The sequence below is a fragment of the Halichoerus grypus genome, chromosome 8, assembly GCF_964656455.1.
Source record: "Halichoerus grypus chromosome 8, mHalGry1.hap1.1, whole genome shotgun sequence".
NCBI lineage: Eukaryota > Metazoa > Chordata > Mammalia > Carnivora > Phocidae > Halichoerus > Halichoerus grypus.
This window is the reverse complement of record NC_135719.1, coordinates 59763491-59778176: the sequence shown is the minus strand read 5'-3', so window position 1 is coordinate 59778176 and position 14686 is coordinate 59763491.

The window sequence follows — 14686 nt, the reverse complement described above, 5'->3', positions numbered from 1 at the left end:
ATTTTTGAACACAGTTTCCCACAGTATCATTGTGCACTGGACCCTGAAAATTATGTAGCCAGTCCTACCTGATACAGCGTGCATTTGTTAATGCACAAAGATGTCTCAGGTAGACAGTGACAAAGGGTATTCATAATGTTTTGGGAGGGAAAACTGGCTATCTAGACCAATAGAGACCATGTCCTCTGGGTTTGATCTCTCCCATGGAATTCAATACCTTTAAGAGTAGGGCCTGCTCCTAAATCATATTCGTAATTTCCACTGTATATATCTTAATGTGATGCAAGGCCCAATGAATATGTTGATTGATTGATCAAAGAACCATATCCTGTTAGCATTTTTAGATGACAAAAATCTCTACATATACACACAGAATGAGTTAATCTTTACATCTTGATGTTTATGTAGGGAGGATCACTATGAGCTTTTAGGGTAGGACTTTGTCATCCTATGTCCCTGAGAGGAGCAGGGAATGGACTCTTGGGGCCAATGGACTAGCCCTTGTGGCATATTTAATGGCTAAAAGAGTTCACCTTGGTGACTGATAACCTGGCTTTGAAGCCTGGCTCTCCTGCTAACTCACTGTATAAATGGGAGTATGTTATTAACCTCTCTCTGCCTTAGCTTCCTCATATATAGATTGGGAATAATCACTGTAACTGTCTCACAGAGTTGTTGTGAAGATTAATGAAATGATGCATGTTTTTACACTAGTAGAGTGCCCAAGACAAAAAAAAAGTACTGGGTAAATATTCATTATAATGATAATTCTCAGGAAAAAAAATAAGGGGAACAAAAGGTTTCTTAGCTAGTGAAGCATTCCCCAGGTGGACAGGCAATTCATGGGAGCAGAGAATAGGGATACTTTGATTTAACCTCAAGGCACTGCTCAGAGTCAGGGGGAATCTTCTTCAAGTGTCCTCTAGGACTTGGCCCATATTTCTTGAAGGAAGGTACCATAAAAGTGAGAAGAGCAATTTTGCCTTTTGGAGGCCAGAAGATGAACTATGATTCTGACAGCCTTGTAGCGACAGAATGGTGGCACTGCAGGAGCCACGGTGTTGGTGGCAAAATTGGCTGTGGCAGGAGGGAGATGGCGGGGACTAGCTGCAGCAGCAAAGGCATGCATAATGTGATTGGCCCTGGATCTTAGGGAACTTAATCCAGTTTCTTTGTTCATAACTTTCTTCATTGGTAAAACAGAAATAATAAAAGTGCCTACCAATATAAGTATTGCAAGGATTCACCGAATTGAGATGATTAAATGAGATAGTATATGTCAAGCAGTGAGCACAGCAGCTGTTCTTGTCCTTAGCATTTCTGTAGACAGTAGTGTGGAGAGCAGGGGAGAAGAACAATGGCAACATTAATCCCAGTACCAAGGCCAAGTTCTGGCCCAGAGCAAGAGTCAGAATTGAGAACAAATCTCGGATCAATCACTGTGTGACTGCAAGCAACTTACTAAACTTCTCTGAACTTGTTTTTGTTTTCAAAACATGATAAATGAAGTTCAATGGCACCTACGTTACAGAGTTGTCCTAAAGATCAATGGAGAGAATGTAAACCAGAGGCCCTTTCTGGGCTCTAAGAAATATAAAAATCTCCCACATGTCATGCTAATTATCATTTTGGAGACAATCGGACAGGTATTGTTTCCTCCACTTCCTAGATGAGGAACTGAGTCTGGAGGCATTAGATAATTTTCTCAGAATCAATGACAGGTAAAGGACATAGCTAGGACTTGGAATCCTTTTTTTCTGAGACCAAACCTCTATCCTCTTTTCAATTTTAAAGCCTTGAAACCCCTTTCTTATATTAAATTGTCACCCAAATCCAACATATACAACATATCAAGAAGAAGCTATTTCCCTGCCTCTTCCTAATCCTGTCATCACCGTGCCCCGCCGCCCTTTCAGGACTCTGAGGAACACAGTTTGCAAACCTTTGCCTTCTGCAGGGAGACTTCCACTCTGCCACCCTCACTCATCCTAGCCCTTGAGGTCAGATATCAATCATATCTGGCAGGAGGCTGAACCAGGAGACCCTGAGGGCCTCTGGTTCTGGTCCTCATCACTTGAGAGTTCAAGACAATACACACAGGTCACGTTGGGGGTTGTAGAAATGCATGGCTGAGATCCGAGCCGCTGCGGGTGATGCTGTCTATGACTCCGGAAAGCCTTGGAAGCTATTTGGCATTGGTACCACTTGTGCCTCTTGACTTTCTAGTGAGCTGTGATTCTTTCTGTTTCTAGGGCAAATGGAGAACCAGGAGAATTATTGCCTGGTAAGCAATCAGAAAAGAAACCAGGGTTCGGAAATAGCTTAGTGCTTCCAAGGTTTGTGGGAAAAAAAATCCTAGCCAGGCAAATAGCTCAAGGTCAGGATGTGGGCATCTAGCATTTCTCACTGCAGGGCTGGAGGCCTGTAGAATCAGGAAGGTTTTGTGTGCTCGGTCGTGGCTTTAGTGACAGCAGTGCTGTGAAAGCTCAGACCTTGACCATAAAAAAAGCAGATTTCTTGGCTTCTGAAACTATATCCATTTCTGGAAACTTATTAAGCATAGGCAAAAGCATTCCCTGAGATCAGCAACCTTCTGCTAGAATACAATGGGGGAGAGAGATTTTAGGAGAGCCTGGTGTAAGTCCCCTGAAGTTTGCTGGTTTTCACCCAGAGCCTAGTGCAGAGTGTTGGGAAGGTGTGAGGCCTGCTTGAGGAATCCACATTGGCAGGTCATAAAAGGGGACTTGTTAAGAAGAGCAGGGTAACCCTTGCTTCATCTTAGTTCTCTGTTACCTTGGTGAGGACATAAGAGAACCCATTAGTTTCTGAGGCTCTACATGCAGGAAGATGGAGTTGGAGGCAGGAATCATAGGGTTGCCCAGGTGGGCTCCAGGCCAAGAGAGGGGGCACCCAACCAGGGAGTATAATTGAAAAAAGGGGGACCAGGGGACGTGCTGCTTCTCCAGAGGTCCTCAATAAAGAGAGGGCCCCAGGAAAGCCTGTAGGTAATCATGTGCACCCTCTAAATGGAGACCAGCATAGAGCAGAGGCCCCCAGTGCCAGATGGAAGTAGGCTGAGCAAGGGATGCAAGGGAAGTTCCCAGGGTACAGGTTTAGGGAGGTCCTCCCTCCAGGGTTGAGCAAGTGCAGGCTTAGTGCCTCCCTTGTCTCACCCTAGTCCTGACCCTGTGGGCCTGGGTGCACCGGAGATTTCTGTTTCTCCTAGCCCCTTTCCTGCTCCTACACAGGCTGGAGCCTCAGGGAGGAGAATGGGACTTGAGAACTAATGTCTCTCCCTCCTGCCTCCTCCTGGAGCCACACTTCTAGTCTGTATAGACGGGAGCTTCAAACTAGATTTGAGGGAGGAGGTTTAAGCAGACTTGCATTATATTTAAGTAACTGAAGGGGTCTGAATAATTGTGGTTTGGGCTAGGATGTCATCAAAGGAACCACTATCAAACAAAGAATGGGAGCATTGATATCACACAATTGAAAGAATATTAAACAAAGGCAAGTTTATATAACAACTTATTGAGACTCTTCAAAAAAGTGGTTGCCTAAACCAGTGTCTCTGAAGAGGGAGGCAAGGGAAGGTGGAGTGGAAAAGGGGGTGAGGGGTAAGACTCGAAATTACCTGCTCTTCAAAATTAGTGGTTCTGTGGAGGGGACCGGGTGACCGACAAGCCTAGCTCTGACACCATCTGTAGCTGTGGAATGCAGGCAAAGGACTCAGGTCTTCATTTTGTGGCTCGAAAATAGGAGTAAGGATACTGGCTCTTACTCCACAGTGCTATCATGACACTAAAATGACAGCACCTGGAATTAGGCTTAGCACCCAAAAGAGTCAATAAATATTAGCTGTCTCCCTTGGCCTTACCTCTGTTTCACTGGAGGAGTGGACCTTCCACAGTGCACACATGTAAGTGTGTGTGCATGTGCGTCAGGGGTGTGTGTGCTGGAGGGCAAACTGACTGAGAGGTAATTTTGGAAAATACAGGACTGGGGGAGGAGGTACTCTAAAGATAAAAACAACAACACGCTGCCAGTGCGTACAGAAATATAAGATTACAAAGTCAAGGAGCCTTTGAACAGAGTGCTTAAGTTTAAGTGTCACTGAAACTGCGGCAGCCCTGTGGAACCTTACAGAAGTTATGTTGGGCACATAAAACAGTGTGTTACTCTCTCCAGTCATAGTAAACCCATGGACCCAAAGATGGTATATAGATAAAAAAAATAAGCATTTTTTAAGATGATCGGACATAACTATGAAGGTCAGAAATGGAACTAGTTCTTAACGGAAATTTCTGATGCGTCCAGTAGAAATCTTATTATTATTATTATTATTTAAGATTTTATTTATTTGCGAGAGAGAGAATGAGAGACAGAGAGCATGAGAGGGAGGAGGGTCAGAGGGAGAAGCAGACTCCCTGCTGAGCAGGGAGCCCGATGCAGGACTCGATCCCGGGACTCCAGGATCATGACCTGAGCTGAAGGCAGTCGCTTAACCAACTGAGCCACCCAGGTGCCCCTATTTTTGAAGTTAATATTATGAAAAAGAACCTTATCCCCTATGAGGCCGCTGTCAAAGAAACTGTTAGGGGTAAATTTTTGGGCTTAGTATCCTAAAGAATGGCCCCTCGTGGTATTTTTTGAAAATGTTCTAATGAAATTCTAGGTTTTCTTTGTGCTTTTCCAGATTTCTGGAGGAAAATATCTCCTGCATTTAAACAATTGTGTTTGCTCTTCATAAGTAAAGGGGAAAAAATTAAAAGAAAATAGCCAGAAGCATTTTAATAATACTCAGAATATTATGAGGAATGACCACACGAACCAGGTTGATTGATGTATAAAACAAATCACGTTTTGATTGATGTAATGTTATGAAAAGACAAATCATTTTGTTTACATTAACAGAGAATTTTAGATTTGAAATTGAAGTTTAGATTTGGAATTACCCCCATGTTTTTCTCTCTTTCCTTCCTTTTTGGGGAAATGGTAGTTACTGTATTGGTCTTTGTTGGCAATCCAATACTTTCCTCATTATCATAATAATGGTATTTATGCTGTGGTATCAGTAGATGTTTCTCCTGGTGAAGATTTCATTTTAAAGCTCTTTGTTCAGACATTTTAAATCCAGCCATAAATATTTCTAAATATTTTCAGGATATCCCAAATTACCAACAATCTATCTGTATTATAATCAGAGAAGTTGTGTATGTTTTATATAGGTATATATATGTGCCATGAATTAACACCAAGCTCAAAATCTAATGAATGCATGAGTGATATCAGAAGCACTTTCTATACTATTTCTTTCCTAGGATATGATTGGGAGTGGGACCTCTTGACTTAGTACACAAACAGAGGAGATGGGGAAGAGAAGTGCTGGCATTTTACACAGTTTATCTTCCATTATTGTATTTAATTTTTAAAAGGACATCAGGATCCTTTGAGAATTCTATCACTGCCTGAAATTCTGCTACCAATTCCACATTTTATTTCAAGTTGATATAGTGATAAAATTTCATATGCCTTAAAACAAAATAATATTGAAAACTTATAAGGACAAACATCCCTTGATAAATGGAAGAGAAATATTCCTGGGAAAAATGTCTATATGTTTAACTCTTTAAAAACACCATTATTATAGTAACTAGATACAGTTCTTTCTAACACAATTCCAGAGATCAGGGATGGAAGACATCTCCTGGGATTAATACATTTATGCATAGGGAAGAGGTCATGGTTGTTGGGGTAGGGACAGCAAACTGGTAACTTGCATAGGTGGGTGTTTTTGGAGAGAGGAGATTCCTCTAATATGTACTGAAGTCTTAATAGTTTGGAGCCAGCATGGTCTTCCACATTCCTCCCACTCAGCAAACATCTTTGTCCAAATCATACATCAATTCATGCTTGGTGGCTCCAATGTTGTATACTCCTGGGAAAATAGTAACATGGAAGGAAACGTTTGCAAACATTTATTCATCTCCATGGCTCAGTCTAGTTAAGGGGGAGAAATACCTCCTACACCAAGTGGATGTTTTTGCAACTGCCAATGAAAACTTAATTCCAGAGCAGACCAAAACACAGCATATTTCCTGACATGGATCTCTCGGCCTTTTTCACCCACTTCTTAGAAATTCTATCCCTACCAGGCACAAATGCATTTCTTTTAAAGATTTGTAATGTTGAACTGAACAATTGCCTGCACTCTTCAAACTCTAATCCTCTCTTTTTCAAACCAACACCACTGGTGGCTATCAGTTGTCAAGAAGCTGATGGGCACAACACATAGTTCATGCTCGTGTTTATGCATTGTACTTGAGAGAACAGGCCTTCTGTGGATACCATATCTTAAATTAGTCACTGGCATCTTGACTGTGGCTTTTGTTCTTCTAGGTATTGGTTTGATAAAATTTACCAGGAAATAAATTATTAAAACATCTGGCTAGATCAACTAGAAAGTATATAAATGAACTATAGAAGACAACACTCAAGAATTTATGACATTTCAGCCCTATTACAACTTTCCTGTTGTTTTAACCACCTGGATGTGAGATGCTCTGGGCTATTAGAATCGATCAATGAGGCAGGTAGGGGAGCAGACTTAGTTGCTTATGGCATAATAATTAGTAATATAGAAGCTCCACCGGCCTGCAGGAGGCCTGCATCCAACATCCCACTTCTCTTTGGTGTAATTCTCTCATATTTTGCGACTGTAGTCTTCTCTTTGGTGCAGACTTGGTAACCTTTTTGGCCAGAACTCCATGAGCCTTTCAAGGTGGAATGTACTTTAGAGGAAGGGCTTCTTCCTAACAGGGTAAAGCCTATTCTGATCGCTGGGTTCTGATCTTTTCAAAAATGGTTGTAGCAGTGAACTCTTCAGGAACCAAACACCCTGGGTGATCTGAAAGTGTGCTTTACCTACGTAAGGAAAAAAAGAAGTCTTCCATTCACTCTTAACAGCAGGCATATTAATATGCTGATGTTCTATCAAAACTTCGTTCTGGGGTGCCTGGGTGGCTCAGTTGGTTGAGCATCTGACTCGTAGTTCTGGCTCAGATCATGATCTCATAGGTCATGGGATAGAGCCCTACTTTAGGCTCTGTGCTCAGTGAGGAGTCTGCTTGAAGACTCTCCCTCTGCCCCTTCCCCTACTTGCTTGCTCTCCCAAATAAATAAAGACATTTTTAAAAAGATTTTATTTATTTATTTATTTGACAGAGAGATCACAAGCAGGGGGGAGTGGCAGAGGAAGAGGAAGAAGCAGGCTCCCAGGTGAGCAGGGAGCCTGATGTGGGGCTTGATCCCGGGACCCTGGGATCATGACCTGTGCTGAAGGCAGATGCTTAACTGACTGAGCCACCCAGATGCCCCAAATAAATAAATCTTAAAAAAAAAACAAAAACAACAACAAAAAAAACTTCACTCTAACTCTCCTTTTAATAAAGTAAAATTACTATTTGTTCCTTATTGTCTTGTGGAAAAGCTCCACGATTGTCACTTTTGTGGACTTTTCATTGGGCATTGACTGGAGACTAAGTTACAAAAACTCTAACAGAGATGCCCAGCTAGCAATGCTCATACAGATTTATACTTTGAAAACTTTATCAGAATCATGCCTGCAGGAAAAATCTTTTGAAAGGCAATTAATAATCTAAAGTATTATAAAGCATAGTTGCATTTTAGCTGCTATTTAAATTTATATCTAATGATGATTTCCTTCTCACCTTAATAAATAGAATTAACAATTCACATTAACATAGTATAGCCTCTTAAAGGTCCTACAGCAAAGAAATCTATTAAATTCTGTGTATCCCAGTGTTTCCCAAAGTTTTTGACTATGGAAAAATTTTGGTTCATTTGACTCGTATGTATATTCCAAGGACATGGATGTTCCGTAAAACACGATGTGGGAAATACCAATCTAAAGTGATTATTAATTAAAAAAAAAAAGGATGTGTTTGATGCTGTCCGTGTGAGGGTGTGATACCACTTATACCTGAAGTTGACACCTTAATGAACAGTAACTGCACTGCAAATCCTCAACAGAGTCCTCCAACTCTCTGAAATTTGCCTTCTATAAAAAACACAAAAGAAACTATTTTTAGACAAGACATATCTCTAAGAGTTCTTGTTTCTTTTTTTTTTTAAGATTTTATTTATTTATTTGAGAGAGAGAGCAAGAGAGATCACAGAGGGAGAGGGAGAAGCAGACTCGACGTTGAGCAGAGAGCCCAATGCAGGGCTTGATCCCAGGACCCTGAGATCATGACCTGAACTGAAGGCAGACACTTAACTGACTGAGCCACCCAGGTACTCCAAGTATTCTTGTTTCTGATAGATTGAGCACTTACATCATTGAGCTGTATTAATTTTAAAAATGCACAGACATGTGGTAGGCAAATCTAATCACTATATAAATATCAATTACTTGGTCCTTTGAACAACACTGAGGTAGATATGATCCTATCCCATTTTGAGATGAGGGATTAAAACATGGAGAGAGTAGATAACTTGCCTAGGTGAAGATAGTAGATGATAAAGCTGGTTTTTGACTCCATGCAGCTGAAAAACAGTCAGCTGGTGGTCATGCAGCTGAAAAACTGGTGCTGGTGGTCTTGACCTTTTCCTCAGATAAAGGAAGTTTTCACACAGGTTTTCCTCTCTCCCACATTCACACTGACCTGGGTCTCTGAGATGGGGAGGAGCAAGTCAGCAGCCTTCCAGAATAAGAGAAGGAAGGTCAGTGAATGGGACTCAGCACAGACCCCCACATCTCTCACCTGATGGAGTTGAATTCTAATATGATGGTAACTTTTACCAGGTTTTCTTATCTTATTTTTTCCCATGGCATTTACATATGGATCACGTTTGGCCTCTTTATATTCAATTAGAGAGACAGGGAGTCTGAGTGTCTGGGAATAAGACTCATTGAGCCAAGTTTTGTCACTAAGTGGGTGGCCTAATACAAGCCACTTTCCTCTCTGAGCCTTAGTTCCCTTATCTGCAAAATAGGAAAATTGAGCTAAGGCACTTCCAAGACTTTGTCTAACCTTATAATTATATACATGGCATTTATTTTAAAATTGCTTTTTTCATTAAAGGTGTTAAGAACTCGAAGATTGGAGTTACTGAGCGATGTGTCTTTTCCTGTGTGTTAATGCTTATATTCTCTGGAGTGGATTGGAGAATTCCATGATTAAGGAAATGCCTTGAATGGGGAGACTGTGATGACTCGGAAGGTCCCTTTTCCCTCCCGTTTTACAAATAAGCTTCTCCATAGCTTTGTATCTATTCAAGACAAATGCCAATCTAGGATCATTCAGGATAAGTCCTAGTCTAGGACCCTCACCCCCAAGTGTTGTGAGCCCATGAACAAAGGGCTATTTTATTCATCGATATATTTTCAATAGTATTTAGCACATAGTAGGGGCATAACAATAGTGGTCAAATTAAATTGAACTCAAGTTGGAAAACTTGATTAAGCATTTAGTAAGTTGGCAATATGTATTGGAAATTCAACAGTGTAGGCAGCAACAAGCAACCTGAGAGGTGGTATAAAAGAGAGGGTCCTGACCGTTCGAGTTAGTGGTCAAGTTAGTGAAGAGGATATTTATGTCTGGTGCATCATTTCCTGAACATGTTTTCTAGTCTCATCTTCTTCTTAAAAAATCTACCGAAAAAGAAATATAATCATAGTAAGATTGGCAAAGACTAAAGGAAAGTCTGTATACCCAAATATGAAATTAGAATGTCAGGGTAGAGAATCTAAATGTGCCCATGTGCTAGAGGGCTCAAGACTCATGCTTCAGTGCATGACAAGAGTGACAGGATCGAGTCACAAATATTCATTCTCTTCAAGACAAACAACCCCAGATGGTGTACTCCCTCTACTATCAGACGTTAATGAGATTGAGAGGGATATGACCTGTTAGTAGGCTCTCATGGTAACTGATGAAAAAAAAAATCTGACACCATTTATAGATGTAAAACTCAGTATCTTGGGCATATTCCTACAGAAAATTTAGCTTAGTCAAAACTTATGAAAATAAAAAGTGAGATTAGATAATTTTTTAAAAATGGTGGAAGTATCTCATTCAAATGAAAAGGGATTGACTGTAAATCTACATTTTCTTGGTGAAAATTGGAGTTTATTAGTATAATTCATCAAATTAGGAAGCAAAGTTGATTAGTTATTTGATTGAGACTGCATTGATTAAGGACTTGGAAAAAGCTATAAATCTAATCAGGGAAAACATACTTCCACATGGGAAAAGTACTGGGTTGACATTTAGAAGACAGTTGCTTTTTATAGCAGCTTTTATCTAATATGCAGAATTATAAAAATTTACCAGTTTTTGATTTAGCATAATAACTCTTAGGAATCTATCTAATGGAGTCTGAAGAAAAGCGTTAGTAGTTTCCTAGGAAAATAAAATTCCCAAGATCTTCCTCCTTTTAGGTGAAGTGAAAGTAGAACAGTAATCTTGGGCCTTCGCTTCAGTTAGGTATTTAATATGAATAATTCAGACAAGACTGATCCCACTGCTGACTCAGAATGTTGTGGTTCTCCCTCCTTTTGGCACCTCTCTGTGTGCGCATGGCTTGGGTAAGTATTTAAACTTTTTTCTTCGTTTCTGTGTGTGCAGATATAGCCCTTATGGATGAGGAAAGATGAAGCATTTGTTTTTAGAAAATAAAATGCTGCCCTTTCACTCAAAACAGTTTCCCCTGGAGAGCCTCCACAGATCAAACATATTCTTTTTCACAACTGAACCAATCCTTGCCAAAGCTGTGACCACAGTTTTTGATTTATTTTGGCTTGTGATGAAAGGCAAGCACTTTCAAAACGATTCCACCAATGGCTCTCACTAGGAAGAACACCCTGGGTGGAAATGTGGAAAACATTTTGAAAGATGGCAAGGTGCAAATATGCTCTCTGTTAAAATGCACTTTCTGTTGGGATTCTACCTCTTGAAAATATTCACAATATCTTGCTGGATTTTTTGTGTGTGCCTAGCCATACTATGCAGTGTGTTATTTCCCAGAGCTCTGAAATCTACTTAGAGCTGTATCTTCTAATTTAGGCTGGAAATTATTCTCATCAGGCAGAGACTTCCTCCTGACCAACGCCCATGTAGCTAACACATGCTGTCAGCAATTCTGTCTAAATATGTCCTGTGTGTGACCACTTCTCCCACCTTAGCCCAAGATAATATCACCTCAGCAGGAACAACTGTAAAGGCTCCAAAAGGAGCTTCCTACTTTCACACTAACCCTCTTTTAAAGTCTAACCATCTGTGGCAATCAGCTTTTGAAACTTATGTAATTTCTCATCACCCTCTGATGGCTTCCCATCACACCTAGAATAAAATTCAAAGGCCCTACAGATCCTGCATAATCTTTTTTTTTTTTTAAGGATTTTTTATTTATTTATTTGACACAGAGAGAGATAGTGAGAGAGAGAGAGCACAAGCAGGGTGAGCAGCAGGCAGAGGGAGAGGGAGAAGCAGGCTCTCCGCTGAGCAGGGGGAGCCCGATGTGGGACTCGATCCCAGGACCCTGGGATCATGACCTGAGCCGAAGGCAGACGCTTAACGACTGAGCCACCCAGGCGCCCCGATCCTGCATAATCTTGTCTCTGCCTCTCAGACCTTATTTCTACTCTCTCAGCTCACTCTGCTATAGACATTCTTTCTGTTTCTCAAAACATGCCAAGAAAATTTCCGCCTCAAGACCTTTGCTGCTTCTTCAGCCTGGAGCCCTATTCCGTCAAGAATTCACCTGGCTCTTGCCCTCACCGACTTAGGTCCCTATTCAGTGACACCTCCTCAGAGAAGCATTTCTCCACCAGCTGCTTTATTTTGTATCCTGCTTTATTTTTTCTTCAAAGCACCCAGCACTACTTGATATATAATTTATTCATTTGTGATATTGTCTGTCTCCTAAAGTAGGATAATAGCCCTTTGAGGGTAGGGACTTTATCTCTTTTGCTCATTACTGTGTTCACTTTACATAATAGAGAATGAAAAAAATGTTTTCAATGAATGAATTAATGAATCTACTGATACAACTTCCTTAATGCCTGTATTATTTTGCTAGGGCTTCCATAACAAAGTATCACAAACTGGGTGGCTTAAATAGCAAAAATGTATTGTCTCACAGTTCTGAAGGCCAGAAGCCCAAATTAAGGTATTAGTAGGGTTGGTTCCTTCTGAGGGCTGTGAGGAAGAATCTTCCATGCCTCTCCCCTGTGGTGGTTTATTGGCAATCTTTGGTGTTCCTTGGCTTGTAGAAACATTACTCTGAACTCTCCCTTCATCTTCATATTACATTCTCCCTTGGCACATGTCTCTGTGTCCACATTTCTCCTTTTTTTAAGGACATCAGTCATATTAGGTTAGGGCCCACCTTTCTCCAGTATGACTTCATCTTAACTAATTAGATCTGCAATGTTCCTATTTCCAAAAAAAGAGGTCACATTCTGAAGTACTAGGGGTTTGGACTCAACATATAAATTTGGAGAGGCCACAATTCAACCCTTAGCAATGCCCCTCCCAAGTGTTGTAGTCTGGCCTGGGAATCTCACTATCTGACACTTAACCCTTGCTTTGCAAATGAACTTTAAAGACAAAACCTGTGAGTGAGTTAGGGATTGTGCCTGTCCTTTAGTTTCTTTAGCACTTCAGTTGTTGGAGAAGAGGACTGGTCTCTCTTCTGACAACAGTTGGTTACCATCCATGGTGTTCGTGTCTCTCTCTCCCAGTGGAGGATGGCTATGCTCCACGTGAGAAAGTGTTCTGGCTAGGATGACAGAACTTGTGCGTTCTTGCATTGTCAGCTTATCCTTTCCTGTACAGCTGTGCCACTGAGGGTGCTTTCTTTGGTTTCTTACACTACCCCCAATCTTAGGAGCACTCAGGGAAGATCTGAGGAAAAGAGCCTGTGAGTAAGCATAAATTTCCTTGTGTTTTGGGGCTCACAAGAGTTCTGTATTGTCACACTAGCCCACACTTGGCTTTTCACCTTTGCTAAAATTTTAGATGATTTCTCCTTACTTGCTCGCATGGTAACTAACACCTCTTCCTCCCAGGCTGAGCCAGTCTGCATGGTCTGTCTCTTCCTGGAAGTAGCCAATTCTTCTGTCTATCAAGCTACTTGTTTTGTGCTGTGACACCAACTCTCCCCAAGGTTCAAAAAAGAGTTCTCATTTTATAGACTCTCTGGCATTTCTTTGTTGTTAGAGTTTTCACAACACTCTAGCTTTCTACATCCTAATATCCTAAGCAGAAGCAGAACTCATCCACATCCTTTACTTTACAGAAGCACAGCACAATCCTCAAACTCAGTCAACGTTACCATTAGTAAGTGACAAAACTAGAACTAGAACCCATGTTTTCTGCTTCCTGGTAAGGATTCTTGCAATTATTCCAATGTGCCTGGAGCCTTTCCCTCCCTCTTCTCTGAGATCTCTTTTTTTTGATTCACATCCCATCTTTCAAAATCAAATTTCCTCCAAGGTCACTCCTCTGACCTGTTTCTCTGCCTTTTTTTCTTGGGCCAGTATCGTCATTCTCAAGACCTCTGCTTTCATCTCCATGCTGACTGCTTACAACATCCATCTCAATTTTTATTTCTAATCCAGACACCATCTTTTTATCTGTTAATTAAATTGCTCTAGATGGATGTAACCTCATCCTCTCAAATTTAACAGGTGCTGAACCACATATTTAACCTTGTAATTTCCCTGCCCTTTCCCCCACTTTTTCCTATTTCCAAATCAATGCTTTTTGCTGACACCCATTTTCCTGTCAGTGGTAAATTCCTTCTGCTAGTTCTCTGGTATCACAACTTAGGATTCATCTTTTATAATTGTCTGTTTATCTATACCCACCAGTGTTAAAATAATCACAATTTCCCTCTAATCTGCCTTTCTTATTTTTTCTTTCCCCCTTGTGGCTTAGGTCATGTCTTGGTCCACTCAGGCTACTATAACAGGATACCATTGACTAGGTGGGGTTTATAAACAACAGACATTTACTTCTCATAGTTCTGGAGGCTGGGAGGTCTGAGATCAGGGTGCCAGCAGGTTCAGTATCTTGTGAGAGTCTGCTTCCTGGTTCACAGACAGTTGTCTTGTCCCTGTGCCCTCACATGGTAGAAAAGGTGAAGAAGCTTCTAGGGTTGCTTTTATAAGAGGACTCTTATCCCATTCAGGAGGCCTCCACCCTATCACCTAATTACCTCCCAAAGGCCCCACTTCCTAATACCATCACACTGAGGATTAGGTTTCAACATATGAGTTTGGGGAGGACATAAACATTCAGTCCATAGCAGGCCCTTTTTACTTTATTGTGGATTATTGTCTAAATAAGCAGCCTCAACAAGTCCTTGGCTTCCATTCTCCTTCCTGTCAACTCCTGTTCTCTTATCCTTCCCTCTCTATCTCTGAATTGCCAAGCATCCACAATTAAAAAAAACAACAACAAAAAAACCCTTCCTGAAACATAGCCTTTATCTCATCATTTCTTAGCTTAAGAATCTAAAATAACTCAATATCATTTTGTGGGTAAAATTTAAATATCTTATTCTAGAATTCAGGGCTTTCTAACAACTCAAGGTCACTTCTGTCAATCTAGTGTCACTTGTTACTATGTTTCTTGGAGTCCCTTTCAGGTCTACT